The sequence below is a fragment of the Microtus pennsylvanicus genome, chromosome 13, assembly GCF_037038515.1.
Source record: "Microtus pennsylvanicus isolate mMicPen1 chromosome 13, mMicPen1.hap1, whole genome shotgun sequence".
Taxonomy (NCBI): Eukaryota; Metazoa; Chordata; class Mammalia; order Rodentia; family Cricetidae; genus Microtus; species Microtus pennsylvanicus.
The window spans coordinates 55,172,598-55,189,087 of NC_134591.1; the positions used below are offsets into that span (position 1 = coordinate 55,172,598).

The 16,490-nt window shown below is 47.7% G+C and overlaps 1 protein-coding gene across 2 annotated transcripts in view; it reads left to right on the forward strand.

The window, feature by feature from the left end:
- The window catches only part of Heyl (hes related family bHLH transcription factor with YRPW motif like), a 17,773-nt gene extending 14,886 nt beyond the window's left edge, over positions 1-2,887 (forward strand). For both annotated transcript variants that reach the window (XM_075946107.1, XM_075946108.1), the window contains exon 5: positions 1-2,887. This exon is cut by the window's left edge and continues 1,254 nt beyond it. The gene's annotated coding sequence lies outside the window, so the exon portion shown is untranslated.
- The last annotated feature ends 13,603 nt before the right edge of the window (positions 2,888-16,490 follow it).

Below are 16,490 nucleotides of genomic sequence, written 5' to 3' on the forward strand. Positions count from 1 at the left end.
AGGCCAGGAGGATTCCCCACAGCAGCGGAGCTCTGGCGGGATGTCTCTACCACCAGGTCTCCACAGTGCTTCAGACAGGAACCGGGGCTGAGAGAGAACAGGAGAGCACCGCTCCTTTTCTCTCGGGTACCGTCCTCTGGGACTGTGACCCTTCCCACAGCGTGCGGACGACTGTGGTCCTGATGGTGGCACTCTAAGAAGCATTCTCTTGGGATTCGGCACCAGACATCTGAGCCGCCTGGTTTGCATCCGGCTCCCAGAGCCCAGACTGCTGCCACAGCCAAGGGCCGTCAGGCGGGATAAAAATAACTTGGAGGAGGGGGAATACAGGCAGAGGCGGCTGGGCTCTTCAAGGTCATGCAGCGGGTCGAGGGCCTGAGAGCCTGCTTGCCCACATTTCACACAGCTGCCTCCGCTCAGAGGCCAGCTCACTCCCCAGCTCCACCTCAGGCCACTTGCCTCTCTAATGGGAATAAATGGCCAGTGGACCAGCAGAGACTGAACTGACATTTAGGGTCGCCCTAGCCAGGGACAAAGTGTGGAAGCCTTCCTGTCCTCTTCGGTGAGCACTTGCTCCCCACAGTACCCCTGAGGACTGCCTAGTGTGCCATCTGGGAACACCCTGGTTAATGCCTGGCAAAACCAAGATTGTGGGAAGCTGGACCTCCTATTCACTGATGCTGGGGGCCATGCTGATTCTGAAATACTTGCAAGGTCGTTCCAGAAAGCCCCCCATCCCGGTCCCAGCCTTTGATGGAACCGCGGTAGTCAGAGCTGTAGTAAGGAACCTGTGGGCACAAAAGGAGCGTTTACCAAACCCTGGGAGCATAAAGGTCATTTCAGAAAAGTGGGACAGAGGGCAGAGGTCATCTGAGTGACCCAGAAAGAGTTTATGCATAGGCCATGAAGAGATAAAGACTTCTTCACTCCTTAGTAGAAGCAAGTTCTTTAATCTTGCTGCCATATTGGACCCGTCTGGCATCTCTGTGGAGTGCATCATCAGCCCACTGAGAGAGACAGATCTGGGGTGGGGTGGGGTAGAAGAGCCATGCAGGTTCCTGGGGCTGCGGAGAGGTGATAGAAGTCCCTGGATATTAGGGTCTTACCGCGGGCATGCAGTTTGGCAGCTTCCTAGCCAGAGGTTCCGCGTTCACTCACAGGTACGCTCTGGGAAACACATTTCCATGTTGCAGGTACCTGGAATGTAATGCCGTGGAAATAACGGCAGAAGTGGCCGAACCCTCTGAGCATCCATCCTGGTTGGCCTTGGGACATTTTCCCGGGAGACTGGGCGGGTGACCTCTCCCCCACTCCTCAACACCCAGCTGAGTGCTCAAATCTCCTGTTTCTAGTCCCGAGCCTTTCTGGTGACCCCAGCACTCTCATTCCACTGCAGGGAGTTGCAGAGAAGCAATAAAGATGTTTAGTTCTGGAAACCTCGACCAACAAACTTCCACTTCTACTTCCTGGATGTTTCTAGAATCTCTGACCCATAGCTCCAGGTCTGGCAATGCCCCCTCTCCCCTAGATTATTGCCCCAGTTTCTTTGCTTTGCTCTGTCTGTACCAGTCAGTTCTCAGCAGCCATGTGGTGTGTGCAGAGCACATATCAACCCAGCCTGAAACCTAGATGCCACCCCCACCCCACACCCTGTTATTCTAATGACAAAATCAGCTCTCTTTCTCAATCCTAACCTGACTTCTGCCCTTGTTTCTTGCCGGCCCCAAACCTGCTCAGTGCTTATGCTACACAGGCCTGGTCTCATATCTCCAGCATTCCCATCTTTAGAACTTCTCTCATGAGGTTCCCAGAATGTTCCTCCCTTCCCTTGGCATGACCTACTTCAGCTCCTCAGGCCTGGCCTTCCATATCACCTCTCCTGGAGGCCTTCTGGGACTGATGTACTTGAATAACTCATTCATCTCCAAAGTCCCAATTGTTTCTCTTCATGGAGAGTTTGTTAATGCATACCTGCTTGTGTGCTTGTTGGTTAGGTATGTTCCCCACTGGAATGTGAGCTCAGTGAGTCCGGGGGCCATACCTGTACCCAGCCCTGAGCACAATGCCTGCTCATCATCACTGACCTATGAACTTTTGTTGACTATATAGATGGAGGCGGTGAGAAGGCTTCTGGCTTCCTGTGCACAGACCCCATTGGGGGTGGATTCCACCCCCGTTCCTTATGACTGGCTTAGAGAGGAGACAGGAGAGTCAAGGCCAAGGAGACTGGGCGTTCTGGCAGAATGGTCATAAGTCCCCAGCCAGAGGAGAAGCAAGCGTGTTGGCCCTGGGGTGCATGCTCCCAGCCGAGGCTGCCAGCAGGTTTGTTTTTGCTCTTGGCCTAACTCCGTAATACATCCAGCTCCCAACAAACGCCACATTCGTGGAGACCCATCCCGAGCCAGCCAGGGCAGACAGAGCCTAAGGTAACAAACACACAGTCACTCAGGGGGCAGCATATCCTCTGCCTAGTAAAATGGACGTGGAAAGAGCTCTGGAGAAGGCTGAGGGCTGCAGAATGGCTGTGCTTCTCTGGGAGGGGGCCCTGGAAGGAAGCCCTCCTGGAAGAGGACCAAGGGACTCCCCTTGCAGAGATCTAGAAATTCAAGCAGGAAGCTACAGAAGCTTGGAGCTCCTGAGTACAGTCCCTCAGTGCAAGTGAAAGATGAGTTTGCCTGAGCTCTGAAACTGATCTTTCTCATTAATGAGACCGGATTTTCTTCAAGTTCTTGGCCTTCTTGAACTTAACGTTTTCATCTGTTCAATGGCCACAGTGCAGTAATGGCTACCCACATCTGTGCACACGCATACACACAAATACAAATTTAATAAAATTGTTTTAAAGAAAAAGAATTTGGTGGTGCTGAGCATAGAGGTGCATCTGTAACCTCAGCGTTCAGTGAAGCAAGAGGATCAGGAGTTCAAGGCTACCCTGGGCAATATGAGACTGTCTCAAACAAACAACAACTCAGGGGGTGTACCGGAGAGATGGCTCAACGGTTAAGAGCACTGTGGCTCTTGCAGAGGACCCAGGTTCGGTTCCCAGCGTGGCACCTAACAAACTCTTGTAACTCCAGTTCCAGAGGCTCGGAGGCTTGCTTCTTGCCTTCTTGGCACTGGTTGCTTAAGGTACAGATTTGCAGGCTGAACACCCATGCACACAGAAACAAAGTATAGCAACAATAACAAAATTATAGCAACAATAACAAAATGATGATGAAAAAGAAAAGGGAGGAGCTGGAGGGGGAAGAGGAAGAAAAGGAATAGGAGAGGAAATTCGACCTCACCTATTCCTAAATACTTTTGATAACAGTGCTCAGGCCGGGTGACTGTGGTTTAGCCTGTCTGGGCCAGGGTCAGCCTCTTATTAGGAGATACAACAAGAAGAACTGGGATCTTCCCCAGATACACATTTCTATTCAATAGGTGGCTTAGAGTCCAACCTGAAGAAGGCTGATGACCGCTTGAGCTTACTTTTGGTTTGGTTTTCTTTTTTCCTTGTTGGTTGGGTGGGTGGTTTTGTTTTATTTACAGGGTATCAAAAAATAGTCCAGACTGGCCTTGAACTCTGTACCTGAGGATGACCTTGGACTTCTGCTCCTGCATCTACCCCACAAAGGCTAGGGTTACAGGTGTGCCCCCTCGGACCTGGCTTATGCAGTTTATGTTGGGGCTCAGGTCCAGGACTTCACGTGTGCCAAGCAAGCACTCTGCAGACAGGGCAAGGTAGAATTAATTTCTACGGGGACATTTCCATGTCCTGGCTCCTTTCCCATTCCCCAGCCCATAGCAGATTAAGGAATGTTTCGTCTGTGCTACTGTGATTTGAATGTGGTTTGACCAACGCACAGTGCACAGTACTGCAAGAGCCCCTTTGAAGCCAAGGTCCAAAGCACATAGAGGTAAATGAGGAGAAACCATACCCGGTGCAGACACCCCTGATCTTGCTCTCACGGCAGACATTACTAATCAATTTCACATCCTGTCCCCTTGTTATTTTCTTCTTAAGATTTTTTTATTTTATTTGGGGGTGTCTGAGTCAGGGTTCTATTGCTGTGAAGAGATGCCATGACCACAGCAACTCTTTTGTTAAAAAAAATAAAGATTTATTTATTTTATGTATATGAATGTTTTATCTGCATGTATACCTGCATGCCAGGAGAGGGCATTAGATCCGACTATAGATGTCTGTTTGCCACCACATGGTTGCTGGGAATTGAACTCACGACCACTGGAAGAACAGCTGCTGCTCTTAACCACTGAGCCATCTCTCCAGCCTGACCACAGCAACTCTTATAAGGAAAAACATTTAATTGGGGCTGGCTTACAGTTTCAGAGGTTTAGTCCATTATCATCATGGTGACTTGCAGGCAGACATGGTGCTGGAGAGGTAGTTAAGAGTTCTACATCCAGATAGACAGGCAGCAGCAAGAGAGAATGATACTGGGCCTGACTTGAGCATTTGAAACCTCAGAGCCCACCCCCTGTGACACACTTCCTCCAACAAGGCCACACCTATGCCAGCAAGTCCACGCATCCTAACTCCTGTCAAGTAGCATCTCTCCCTAATGATCAAGCACCCAAATCTATGAGCCTATGGGGGCTCACATCACTGTGTGTGTGTGTGTGTGTGTGTGTGTGTGTGTGCGCGCGCGTGTGCCTCATGTGAAGGCCACATGAATCAGTCTCTGTTTCTACTGTGCTTTTCAGGCAGGCTCTCTCTCTTTTCAGCTGTTACTCTGCACTTTCTAACTTCCAGCTGGCTCTTGTTTCTGCCTCCCACCTCACCACAGGAGTGCCGTTATCACAGGCAGGCACCTCATAGCCGGCTTTTACATGGGTGCCTGGGGTCGAACTCACATCTCCAGGCCTGCACTTCATCCACGGTGCCATCTCACCAGCCCACCCTTGTCCCTTCTAAAGACAGCTGAAATCCAGAAGCAAATGTGGCTAATCATTGTTGGCACAGCAGACAAAACCCATGTGCCTTCTCTAGACACTGACGAGCTCCGCTTGGCCCTCAGTCAAGACTGAGTTCATAGGTAACCAGGCTTGGGGATTTCCAGCTTCGTTCCTGTAGTATTGTGAATTATTAGCCCGAAGCACCTGGCCCTGGGCCATGACCAGCAGGGAATATGTGTGGGTATCATGCATGTTTCCTCAGTCCCTGTCGGAGCCCACGGGTGTAAATTCGTCCCACCTTGACCAAAGGTCAGAGAGTTCAGGCCTATTCTTCAAGGTTATTGACAGGAGGTTTGACCCAAGGTGTGGCCACTAACAGGATGTTTTGACCTAGGATGTGACTACTTGATGCTTTGGGTGTTGAGAAGATGATTGCTTTGTTCATTGAATCTTGGCAAAGAAGTCTTTTGTCTTCCCCTCCTCTTGGATGGGGGTATGTAAAGCCTTTGAGAAATAAATGTGAGCAGATTCAGTGTTCACTGGGTTGCCTGGGTTGCCCTCCCGACTCTATCCTGCGTCTCTGTCTATTTCTTTTGTGACTCTGTTCTTTCCGCCTAACATCTCTAATTCACACACCCCTACCCTGGAACATATGAACCTGTCGAATCTGGACCCCGACAAGTCCCTGAGGACCGGACTCCTATAGAGATTCCATGTCCGGTGGTATACGATGGCTGAGAGAGGGGCTGCAGCAGGCTTCTGACAGCCCAGCACCTGAGGTGCTCACAGGGAACACAGATCGTCCTGGGCAGAGCTCTAGCAGCTTCCCTGCATGGTCAGAGATGAGGCTGGGATTGATGCCTTCCGCTCAGGCCCCGAAGTGCAGACTTGGATTCCTATAGCCAGTGTCTTGGAGGCATCTCAGACTACCATGTCCAAAGCCACAAGTCAGATCCCTTCAGATCTGATCCCCCCACACACAGACTCTTCAGATCTGGTTCCTCCCCCTGACGGACTCTTCAGATCTGGTTCCTCTCCCTGACAGACTCTTCAGATCTTCGGTGTTTCTGGAAACAGCAATTTGGTATTCTAGTTGTTCAAGCATAAAAGATCTAGAGTTAGCTGGGTAGTGGCGGTGGCACAGGCCTTTAGTCCCAGCACTCGGGAAGTGGAGGCAGGCAGATCTTTGTGAGTTCAAGACCAATCTGGTATACAGAGTGAGTTCCAAGACAGCCAGAGCTATACAGAGAAACCCTGTATCAAAAAACAAAAGAAAGAAAGATGAAAGAAAAAAAGAAAGAAAGGAAGGAAGGAAGGAAGGAAGGAAGGAAGAAAGAAAGAAAGAAAGAAAGAAAGAAAGAAAGAAAGAAAGAAAGAAAGGGAGGAAAGTTCTGGAGTTGTCCCTCAAACACAACTATCGGTCTTTCTCTGTCTTTGATTCTTGCTCTCTGATTTATTTTATGTGTATGAGTACTTGCCTGCAGGTATGTAATGGCACCGCATGCATATTTGGTGCAGATGTCAGAAGAGGACCTTGGTTCCCTAGGACAGTGCAGTTTCAAGCCCGGGAGTTGCCATGCAAATGCTCTTAACTGCTGAGCCATCGCTCTAACCCCGTGGGCCTCTCATGTGTCAGCAAACCCCATCAGTTCTACCCTTCTGTGACGCTGGCCACTGCTATCCCTTGCAGATGCACAGTCCTATCTCAGGCCCCTTTTGCTTTCTCTTCCCAAAGGCCCTGCTCCTAGACCTCCATGCGGCATCTGGATGCCCACACAGTTGATTCTGTGTCTCCTTTAGATTTTCCACAATTGGGGGCTGGAGAGATGGCTCAGTGGTTAAGAGCACTGGCTGGTCTTCCAGAGGACTCAGGTTCAAATCCCAGCGCGCACATGGCAGCTCACAACTGTCTGTAACTCCAGTTCCTGGGGATCTGTTACCTTCATACCAATGCACATAAAATAAAGTTAAATAAATTAAAAACAAAAACAAAATAGATTTTCCACAATGCTGGTGTGGTACTGGCTTCTCTAACAGCCCCCTCTTCTGTGCATGCTTCCTCAAGCCCCAGCATCCCAGCTCTCTTCTCTGCCCTCGTTTTGGCATTCTTCATACTTATCCTAAGACTATTACTGTAAGATCAAGGCTAGTCTGATCTGTGTAAGGAGTTCTAGGCCAAAAGGGGCTACATTGTAAGACACTGTCTCAAATAACAATGCCAACAGCAACAATAATAATTAATAAAATAGAAACATAAATTTTTATGGTTTTTGGTTGTCAGTTTCTCTTCCTAGAATGCTTCCGGTGATAGGAGGTTTTCTTTCTTCCTTCCTTTCTTTCTTTCTTTTTTGATATTGTTGTTTTTTAAGATAGGGTCTCACTTTGCAGCCCAGGTTGCCCTGAAGTTATTGGGTAGCCTAGGTTTGTCTGTCCTCCTGCCTCACCCTCCCAAACCCAGGGGCTGGAATGAGTCACCAAGCTCAGCTAAAGGAAGAGATTTCTCTCTGTGTGTGTGTGTGTGTGTGTGTGTGTGTGTGTGTGTGTGTGTGTAACTACTAGCTTTTTAGAAATCAGTAATAGCACACACTAGTAATAAATAATGTTTTATTAATACGTTATAAAAACGGGTTCAGGATCAAACTCAAGTCTTCAAGGTTTAGCAGCAAGTCCCTTAAAGACAGGAGCGTTTCTCACAGCCCGTGTGCCTGCTCTTTATGCATTACTGCCCCCTAGTGGTCCATCAGAATACAGTAAGGGCTATCTAGTTTATAGGTACCCTTATCCTGATAAATGCCTCAAACATGCCTGAGGTGCTTCCTACGCCTGCAGAACAACAGGACACACTGCAGAGCCCCTGTTCTTCACCCTCGCAGCTGAATAAACAGCTAGGAACTGCAGCTCCCTGCTATTGTCCAACATCCCAAGTATCAGACTGCATACAGCTGCATAAAGAGATCAGAACTCTAAGTACAGCTTTACCTGACTTCATGGTCACCTTTGCATGATGGTGACGTACTCAGCTGTTTGTCCCGGCACTATTCTGGGTGAATCTGAGAAGGCATTATTTGTTGGTTGGTAGGTTTTTTTGTTCGTTTGTTTGTTTTTGTTGTTTGTTTGTTTGTTTTTTGAGATAGGTGCTCTCTAGCCCTGGCTGTCCTAGAACTCATTATATAAACCAGGCTGGCCTAGAACTCAGAGAGCTCTGCCCACCTCTAGCCTTCAGACACTACATACATATGGCATATATTCACGCAGACACATACACTTGTACATAAACAAAATCTCCATAAAGAAATAAGTTGGGAGGTGGTAGCACACACCTGCCTTTATTCCCAGCACCCGGGAGGTAGAGCAAGCAGATCTCTCTGAGTTTGAGGCCAGCCTGGACTACAGAGTAAATTCCAGGCTATCCAGGGCTACACAGAGAAACCCTGTCTCAAAAAAAAAAAACTAAAATAAATGTTTCTGAATCTGGTCTGTAGAGCATTCCTTTAAATCCCAGCACTTAGGAAACAGAGATAGGTAGGTAGGTATGAGATCAAGGCCAACCTGGTCTACATAGCTAGTTCCAAGCCAGCCAGAGCTACATAGTAAGTCCCTGTCTCAAAATAAAAATAAAATTAAAATGTATCTGAGCATAGGTTCATGCCTATAATCTCAGCACTTGGAAAGCTGAGGCAGGAGGATTGAGAAGCCCTGTTTTTAAATCAAAACAGTAACTTGGAAGGCAGAGCAGGAAGCCAATAAGATCCAGACCTGTCCCCTGTGGTCCACATAGCAAGTCCTAGGCCATCCAGAGCTCCAATGATCCTGTTTCAAGAAGGACACACAGGATCAGTGCGAGGACTCACTGTCAAACCTGATGTTGTGAGATCAGTCCCTCTACCCTAGGCGACTCCTACAAGCTGTCCTCTAACCAGCATTCACACAGAAACAAATTAAATGTAACTTTTAATAAAAAAAGAAAGAAAGAAAATAGCTGGGTGTGGTGGTGTATATCTATAATCCCCGTATTTAGGAAGAGGATAATCAGGAGTTCAAGGTCATCCTTGGCTCCCTAGAAAGGTGAGGCCAGCTTGGAAATGATGAGACCCCCGCCATAAAACAAAAGAAAGGAAGAAAAAAGACAACATGCAAAAATGTAAATATATAAGATAATATAATAGTCAGCTAATATGCTTGTTTTATATGTACATATGTTTGTTTCAAATAAGTATATATATGGGGCTGGAGAGATGGCTCAGAGGTTAAGAGCATTGCCTGCTCTTCCAAAGGTCCTGAGTTCAAATCCCAGCAACCACATGGTGGCTTACAACCATCTGTAATGAGGTCTGGTTCCCTCTTCTGGCCTGCAGGCATACACGCAGAGAAAATATTGTATACATAATAAATAAATAAAAAACAAATAAGTATATATGAAGTAAAAGTGCTAATGGTTGATTGCTATGTGCTGGACAATCAGCACATATATTATTCTCAGAGTTTTCTGATTTTAAATCGGAATGAAAATAACATGTGTCTGGACCTACAGCGAAAGTCTGGCATCAGGGGCTGTAGTGTCTGGGTTCAGACATTGTGGAAGCCTGTTGAAGAGGAAGAAGCGAACTCCAAGGCCAGGGAGGGAAGACAGAGTGCCTCAGAACCTGAGGCCTTGATGGTGGCTGAATGGCTTCCCTGGGTCCCCAGGAAGAGGACCCAGATCGAGTCTCTATGAGCCCTGGGCAGAGTCAGAACCAAGTCCAGAAGCGTCTCTTAGAGTCCACATCTCCTTCCATCTCTGCGTGCTAAGAGGGGAGCCGTCCCCTTCCCTTGAGCTCATTTGACACTGACCTCCACCCAGGATTGCATGCATAATTTGTGAGACCTCGTCTAAATGGATAGCTGGAGCATCTTGCTGGATGCTGGTGATCCCAGAGGGCATATGTACCACCCCCCAGATACTGATGCAGGCAGAATCTACACCCCCCATGCTAGACACTGATGCAGGTGGAATCTACACCCCCCCATGCTAGACACTGATGCAGGTGGAACTATGGAACTACTGGTTTGTTCATTCACAAATTTGTTTATTCAATTGATTGTTTAGTATTAGTATGTGCCTGGCACTGTAGCAGATGCTGGACACTACAGTGGTGAGCAAGCACAGCCAAGCTTCAGGAAGCTTACATTCCAGGGTGGGTAGCCTTGTCATCACTGAGGTACCTAACAGACCCAGTAAGAGAAAGTAGGAGGGGCCTGTGAGACAGTAACACCAGGGACCCCTGGCCAGAGATTCCTCAAGGGTGATTCCGGAACAGACACCTCAGAGCTCTGAGCTAATGAGAAGATAGGGGAAGTAGTCTGGGGGTGGGGGCAGGAGAACATTCTATCAGAGGAACATGCAGCCTCTTTAACATCTTGCAAAACCAGTGCAGCTTGAGCAGAGAGGGAGGAACAAGGAGTCTGGGTGAGATTAAAGAAGGGCCCAATGTCCTGAGCCTTGTTTAAGTACTCCTACATGGGGTCCACATGTGTTGTAATAAGAGCGGCGGGGCTGTGTCCCCGGCACCCGGCCGCCCGCATGGCTAGCTTATGCCCCGAAATAATTACATGGAAACTGTATTCTTTTAAACATTGTCTGGCCCATTAGTTTTAGCCTCTTATTGGCTAGCTCTTACATATTGATCTAACCCATTTTTAATATTTTATGTAGTCCACGAGGTGGCTTACCAGGGAAGATCTTAACCTGCATCTGTCTGGAATGGGAGAATCATGGCGACTCACTGACTCAGCTTCTTTCTCTCAGCATTCTGTTTTGTTTACTCCACCCACCTAAGGGTTGGCCTATCAAATGGGCCTAGGCAGTTTTTTTATTAATTAACCAATAAAAGCAACAGATTAAAAAAAATCACTCCCACATCACACTTGTACTACTATTTCAGTAATTTTTTCTTCTTATCTGACAGGGTCTCAGTTTACAACTATGGATGGTCTATAACTGGATATGTAGACCAAGTTGGCCTTGAACTCACAGAGGTCTTTCCCCTGCCTTTGCTGGGTTTGAAGGCATATGCCACAACACCTGGCTTCCTCCCTCCCTTCAGGTATATTTATTCTCTCTCTCTCTCTCTCTCTCTCTCTCTCTCTCTCTCTCTCTCTCTCTCTCTCTGTGTGTGTGTGTGTGTGTGTGTGTGTGTGTGTGTTTGTGTATACCTATATGAGTTATACCCCCATATACATGCTGGAGACCCCAGAGTACAGAAGAGGTTGCTAGATCCCCTGGAACCAGAGTTACAGGTGGTTGTGAGCCACGATATGGGTGCTGGGAACCAAACCTGGATCCTCTGCAAGAGCAATAAGTGCTCTTAAGCACTGAGTCATCTCTTCAGCCCCAAATTTTCATATTTTTCTTTTGTTTTTGTCTCTGGGTCCTCTTCTAAGCAAGAATATTTGTGAGCTTGCTGGGCAGTGGTGGCACACACCTGTCATCCCAGCACTCAGGAGGCAGAGGCAGGTGGGCGGATCTCTGTGAGTTTGAGGCCAGCCTACAGAGTGAGCTCTAGGACAGCCTCCAAAGCTACTGAGAATATTTGTGAGCTCAAAAGGCCAGAGACGGACGTAGGAACTTGCAAGATGGGTAAGATGCTTCTCATGCTAGCCTAATGACCTGATTTCAGTCCCTGGAACCCCACAGAGAGGTGGAAGAGAATTGACTCCACACAGAGTCCCTCTGACCGCCACATTCAACCTGCATCATACATACACTCATAAGTTTTAAAATTGAATTTTAAATTTAGAGATTGAAATATAGTAATAATCGCAGTAGTAATAATAATAATAATAAATGACCCATATGTTTGTGCTTGGCTAAGCCATACTGAAATTATAAAATGTTCTGCCCGGCCCCACCTGAAGTTGTTCCCACTCTACACCTGTCTGAAGGCACCATTGCCAGCTCCTATCTTAAGAGCTGTGGGAAGCCTCTAACCTGGGCGCAGCTGGAGGAGGCTGGTGACTGGGTCTCGTTTACATTTTTTGATAAATGACTCCGGCTGCCACGTGCAGGGTTCAGCGGGAGTGCTGCAGGAAGGCAGGGAAAGCTGTTACAATCACGTGGGAGTTGGAGGGAACAGACAGCTGTGGGGTTCTGACTCGCGGAGAGTGGGGAGCTGGCTGGTGGATTCCGTCAGAGGCTGCACAGGTCCCACCCTTCAAGAAGCCGTCTGTCCTTTTATCCCTCTGTGCTGACGCAAGCCCTTGCCAGATAAGTGTAGCTTTCTCAAGCCTCCCGTCTTTGTATCAGCCCCAGGGCTGCTGGACTCGGAGCCCAGTTCCCTGGCTAGTTCAGGCTGACCACAGTGGGAACCACGGGATGACAGCCCACTGGGCTCTAAAGTCTTTTCAGTTGACTGACTACCTCGGTCAGGAACTAAGGCAGGTACATTTTGTCACCTAAACACCGATGGCCTGTCCACCTCTGTGGCAAAAGCGGGATAAAGACCAAGAACTTTCAGGGGGTGTGGGAAGGAGAGGAATTCCTTCATGGGAGTCTTGTTGAAGTCTCCGACCAACCAAGAGTGAAGAACTCTAATGCAATTTTTCAGCTTTTGCTGTGAAGGTTGCTAACAGGGAGACGATCTGCCCTTCATCTAGGGATATTTCAGGTAAGAGGGTTGACATAGCAAGGAGCTACGCTAAAGTCCAAGAGTGTTTGACCTGGTAGGGCCTTTCCCCTTTCTCAGATGTAAACCTGCAATCTTCTAGGAATGCCACAGCAAAATGATGAACTCCATTTATAGGAAAAGACTCCTTGTCCTCTTGCACAACCTTTGTGACTAGTGTGGTTTTATCTTATCATCAGGTGTAATACTAACCCCCTTAACTCAGGAATCTCCCTAGGATGTCATTTACCCAAAAGAAGGGAAAGAACATTTTGCTGTTGTTTCTAAAACAGTCTCGTGTGTCCCAGGCTGACCTGAGCTTTGCTGTATAGATGAGGATGACTTTGATCGCCTGGTCCTCCTGCCTTTGTCTCCCAAAGTGTTTCCAGTGTTGCAGCGCTGGGAACTGAACCCAGTTTTGCAGGCCAGAACTCCATCAACTCAACCACAACCCCAACTGAAGGGGAAAAAAAACTTCTTAACTTCTTAGCAATTCTTTGAGGTATAAATTGAGAGGCCACCAAAGCCATATATATGACGATTGTTAAGGCATTTAATAAGTTGGAGAGACAGCTCAGCAGTTAGGAGCACCGGTTGCTCTCCCCGAGGACCCTGGTTCCATTCACAGCCCACATGATGACTCACAGCATGTAACTCCAGCCCCAGAGGATCTGATGCCTTCTTCTGGTCTCAGCACACATATGGTACATATACACACATGTGAGCAAAAATATTTATGTGCTTCTCTCTTGAGAACCCACAGCCACACTTGGGTATATCCTATCCCTTCCTTGAGTGCCTCTCTTTTTGTTATCCTGTTGTTGTTAATTCCCTGCTTAGATCCAAGTTAAAACCTTTCCTTTATAATATGCCACTGTGCTTCATAATTGGCTCACAATGAAGTTCTTTGCTGCCTCCTAGTGAAGATCCCTGCCTTGGCTGGGTGTGTGGTGCACAGCTGTAATCTCAGCACTCAAGAGGCAGAGGCAGGCCAATCTCCATTGAGTTTCAGGCCAGCTTGGCCTATGTGGTACACTCCAGGCTAGCTTGCTTCCCCCAGTAGGAAAAAAGTCTTCCGATTACTGCACACTGCGTCATGGGTCCTTGGATCCTGTACCTCACAGCTGCTGAGAAGGCCACTAAGTCCACACCTGACTGCTTCAGGCATGCTGGTGACCCAGCCTGTGCCAGCCCCTCCCCCAAACCTCTCTTCAGGAAGCTGGTATTGTCCCAGATGGCCTCCCTGGGGGCTTCTCCAGGGAATGGTCCTTCCTTCTCATTATTTCTTAACTACCACACCCCCTCTTTCCCCTACCCCTTTTGTTTTTGCTATCGCTTTTGTGTTTGTGACAGGGTTCCCCTACATAGCTCAGGCTGGCCTCCAACCCATGATTCCCCTGAGTACTGGAATAGAGGTATATACCAACACACTTGACTCCCTTTTGTTTTATTTGAGAGAAGATCTTGGTGGGCCCGGGTCAGGATCTTCTTGCCTCAACCTTCTAAATTCCGGGATTACAGATCTGCAGCACCTTTGCTGGCTCTAGCACGCTGGCCCTTTAAAACTCCCACAAGCCTGCGCTCGCGCTCTCTCTCTCTCTCTCTCTCTCTCTCTCTTCCTTTAGCTCACCAACCCTGTGATGGGAAAGTTGGGTCAAAGGTATGCTCCAAGATGCTGGAGATAAGCGTGCAAAGGTTAAACAAGACCACTGGGATGGAGGCCCTGGCTCAGCAGGTAAAGGTGCTGATGGGGGTGGAGGCCCTGGCTCAGCAGGTAAAGGTGCTTGCCTCCAAGTCTGACACTCTAGCTGGATCCCCAGGACTCACAGGGAAAGAGAGAGCCGACTCTTGCAAGTTGTCTCTGACCTCCACTTATGTGTTGTGGTCTGCAAATGTGGAGCTTTGTTTTGTTTTATTTCAAGACAGGGTTTCTCTGTCGCTTTGGAGCCTGTCCTAGAACTCATTCTGTAGACCAGGCTGGTCTCGAACTCACAGAGATCCACCTGCCTCTGCCTCCCGAGTGCTGGGATTAAAGGCACATGCCACTACCACCCAGCGGAAGTATAGCTTAAAATGTTTTTTTTTTAAAAAAAAAAAACAAAAGGAAGGAAGGAAGGAAGAAAGAAAGAAAGAAAGAAAGAAAGAAAGAAAGAAAGAAAGAAAGAAAGAAAGAAAGAAAACTGTAATACTGAGTTGGAAGTGTCACCCCAGCCCCTAGCCTGGGAATTGCCAAGCACTTGAACTCCAATTCCCAGCCTGCCAAGTGCTGACCCCTCCCCCAGGGAGGGTCAGGACCACTCCCACAGGCTATTTAGGCTTACTCCTAGAAAAGGAGCACGTGGTTTTGGATTCTGCATGTGCCCTTTCTTTCTCCCCCCACCCGCATGCCCCTGGTCACAAGAGACTGCTGCATTTATTAAACACGAGCATTTTTAATTTGCTCTAATCTGATTTGATTGGAGTTCTTTGCTCCGTGGAGGGGCCCATTTTAAGATTTTTTTTCTAGCCAGCGGTGGTGGTGCACACCTTTAATCCCGATACTCAGGAGGCAGAGACAAGCGGGTATCTGTGAGTTCAAGGCCAGCCTGGTCTACTAGAGCTAGTTCCAGGCAGGACAGGCACCAAAAGCTACAGAGAAACCCTATCTCAAAAAAGAAAAAAAAAATTTCCCTAACAGATGGAGATCCACCACCAAAAGGGTCTGTTTTTTACCTGTGGGCCCAGGGCTGTGTGCTGAAAAATGCCCTTCCCTCGAGTGCCCTCCACCAGGCAAGAGCAGCTACACTCAGTGAGTTCTCCTTTTAAGGTGCATGGTCAGTAGGGTTTTGGGGGTGACCCATTCACTTTTCGGGCTTTCATTGAAGCCTCAGGCCCATGCCAGAAGCCTGATCCACATGGCGAAAGCCAGGCTTTTGCTGAGATGGGACTTGGGTGTGGGGAGACGTCCCCCACTCATTTCTCATGGGCTCTGTTTGGTGGACACATCGCAACAAGGTTGAGTCACACACGCATGCCCTTCTAATGGGTTTCTTGCGATCCAAAGCTGATTACTCAAATACCCTTGGGCAGCCTTTTATAAAAAATCCTTTTAAATTGGGGCTATCTAACCCAATTAACAATTTTCTAAAATCCCAAGGTTTCTAAATGCCTGCTCTCATCCCGCCCCCACTTCCGTTTCTCTTTCACTGCCTATTCGCAGCCTGCTCTCTTGTCCTGCCCCCACTTCCCTTTCTCCATAGCCTGCAGGGCTCCCAATGCAGCACCTAGAGGCGTGGCCAGTTCCCACCCCTCTCTGCTCCCACCCCCTCCCTGTTGTTTGTTCCTTGGGCAGCCTTTCACAAAATATCCTTTTTTTAAAAAACGCACACACACACATATATATAATATATATTCAATATATACATATACAATATATATACAATATAATAATATATATATGTATACATATAATATAATATGTATACAATATTCTGTCTGTGTGTATGCCTGCTGGCCAGAAGAGGGCACCAGATCTCATTACAGATAGTTGTGAGCCACTATGTGGTTGCTGGGAATTGAACTCAGGACCTTTGTAGAACAGGCAATGCTCTTAACCTCTGAGCCATCTCTCCAGCCCCCCCCAAATCCTTTTAACACCTAACTTAAACAAGGCTCCAAAAAAGCCTGCGGTTTCTGCTATGTGCTCCTGCCCTGCTACCCCGCTTCCTCCCCCCAGCACAGGTTTCCAAAAGCACTTTGTCTCTCCGTTAGAATAATGTGGCCACAATATGTCTGTGTAACTTTATAAATGTTTCTGTGTGCATGTGTGCTCGTTTTAAGATTCTTTGACTTATTAAAATATTAATTTAACCTTCTTACATTTACTAACATTGATAAACTGTAATTAATTGGATAAAATACATGCCTAAATTTAGCATATATGCCCAGTTTAAATAACAGGTAATGGTA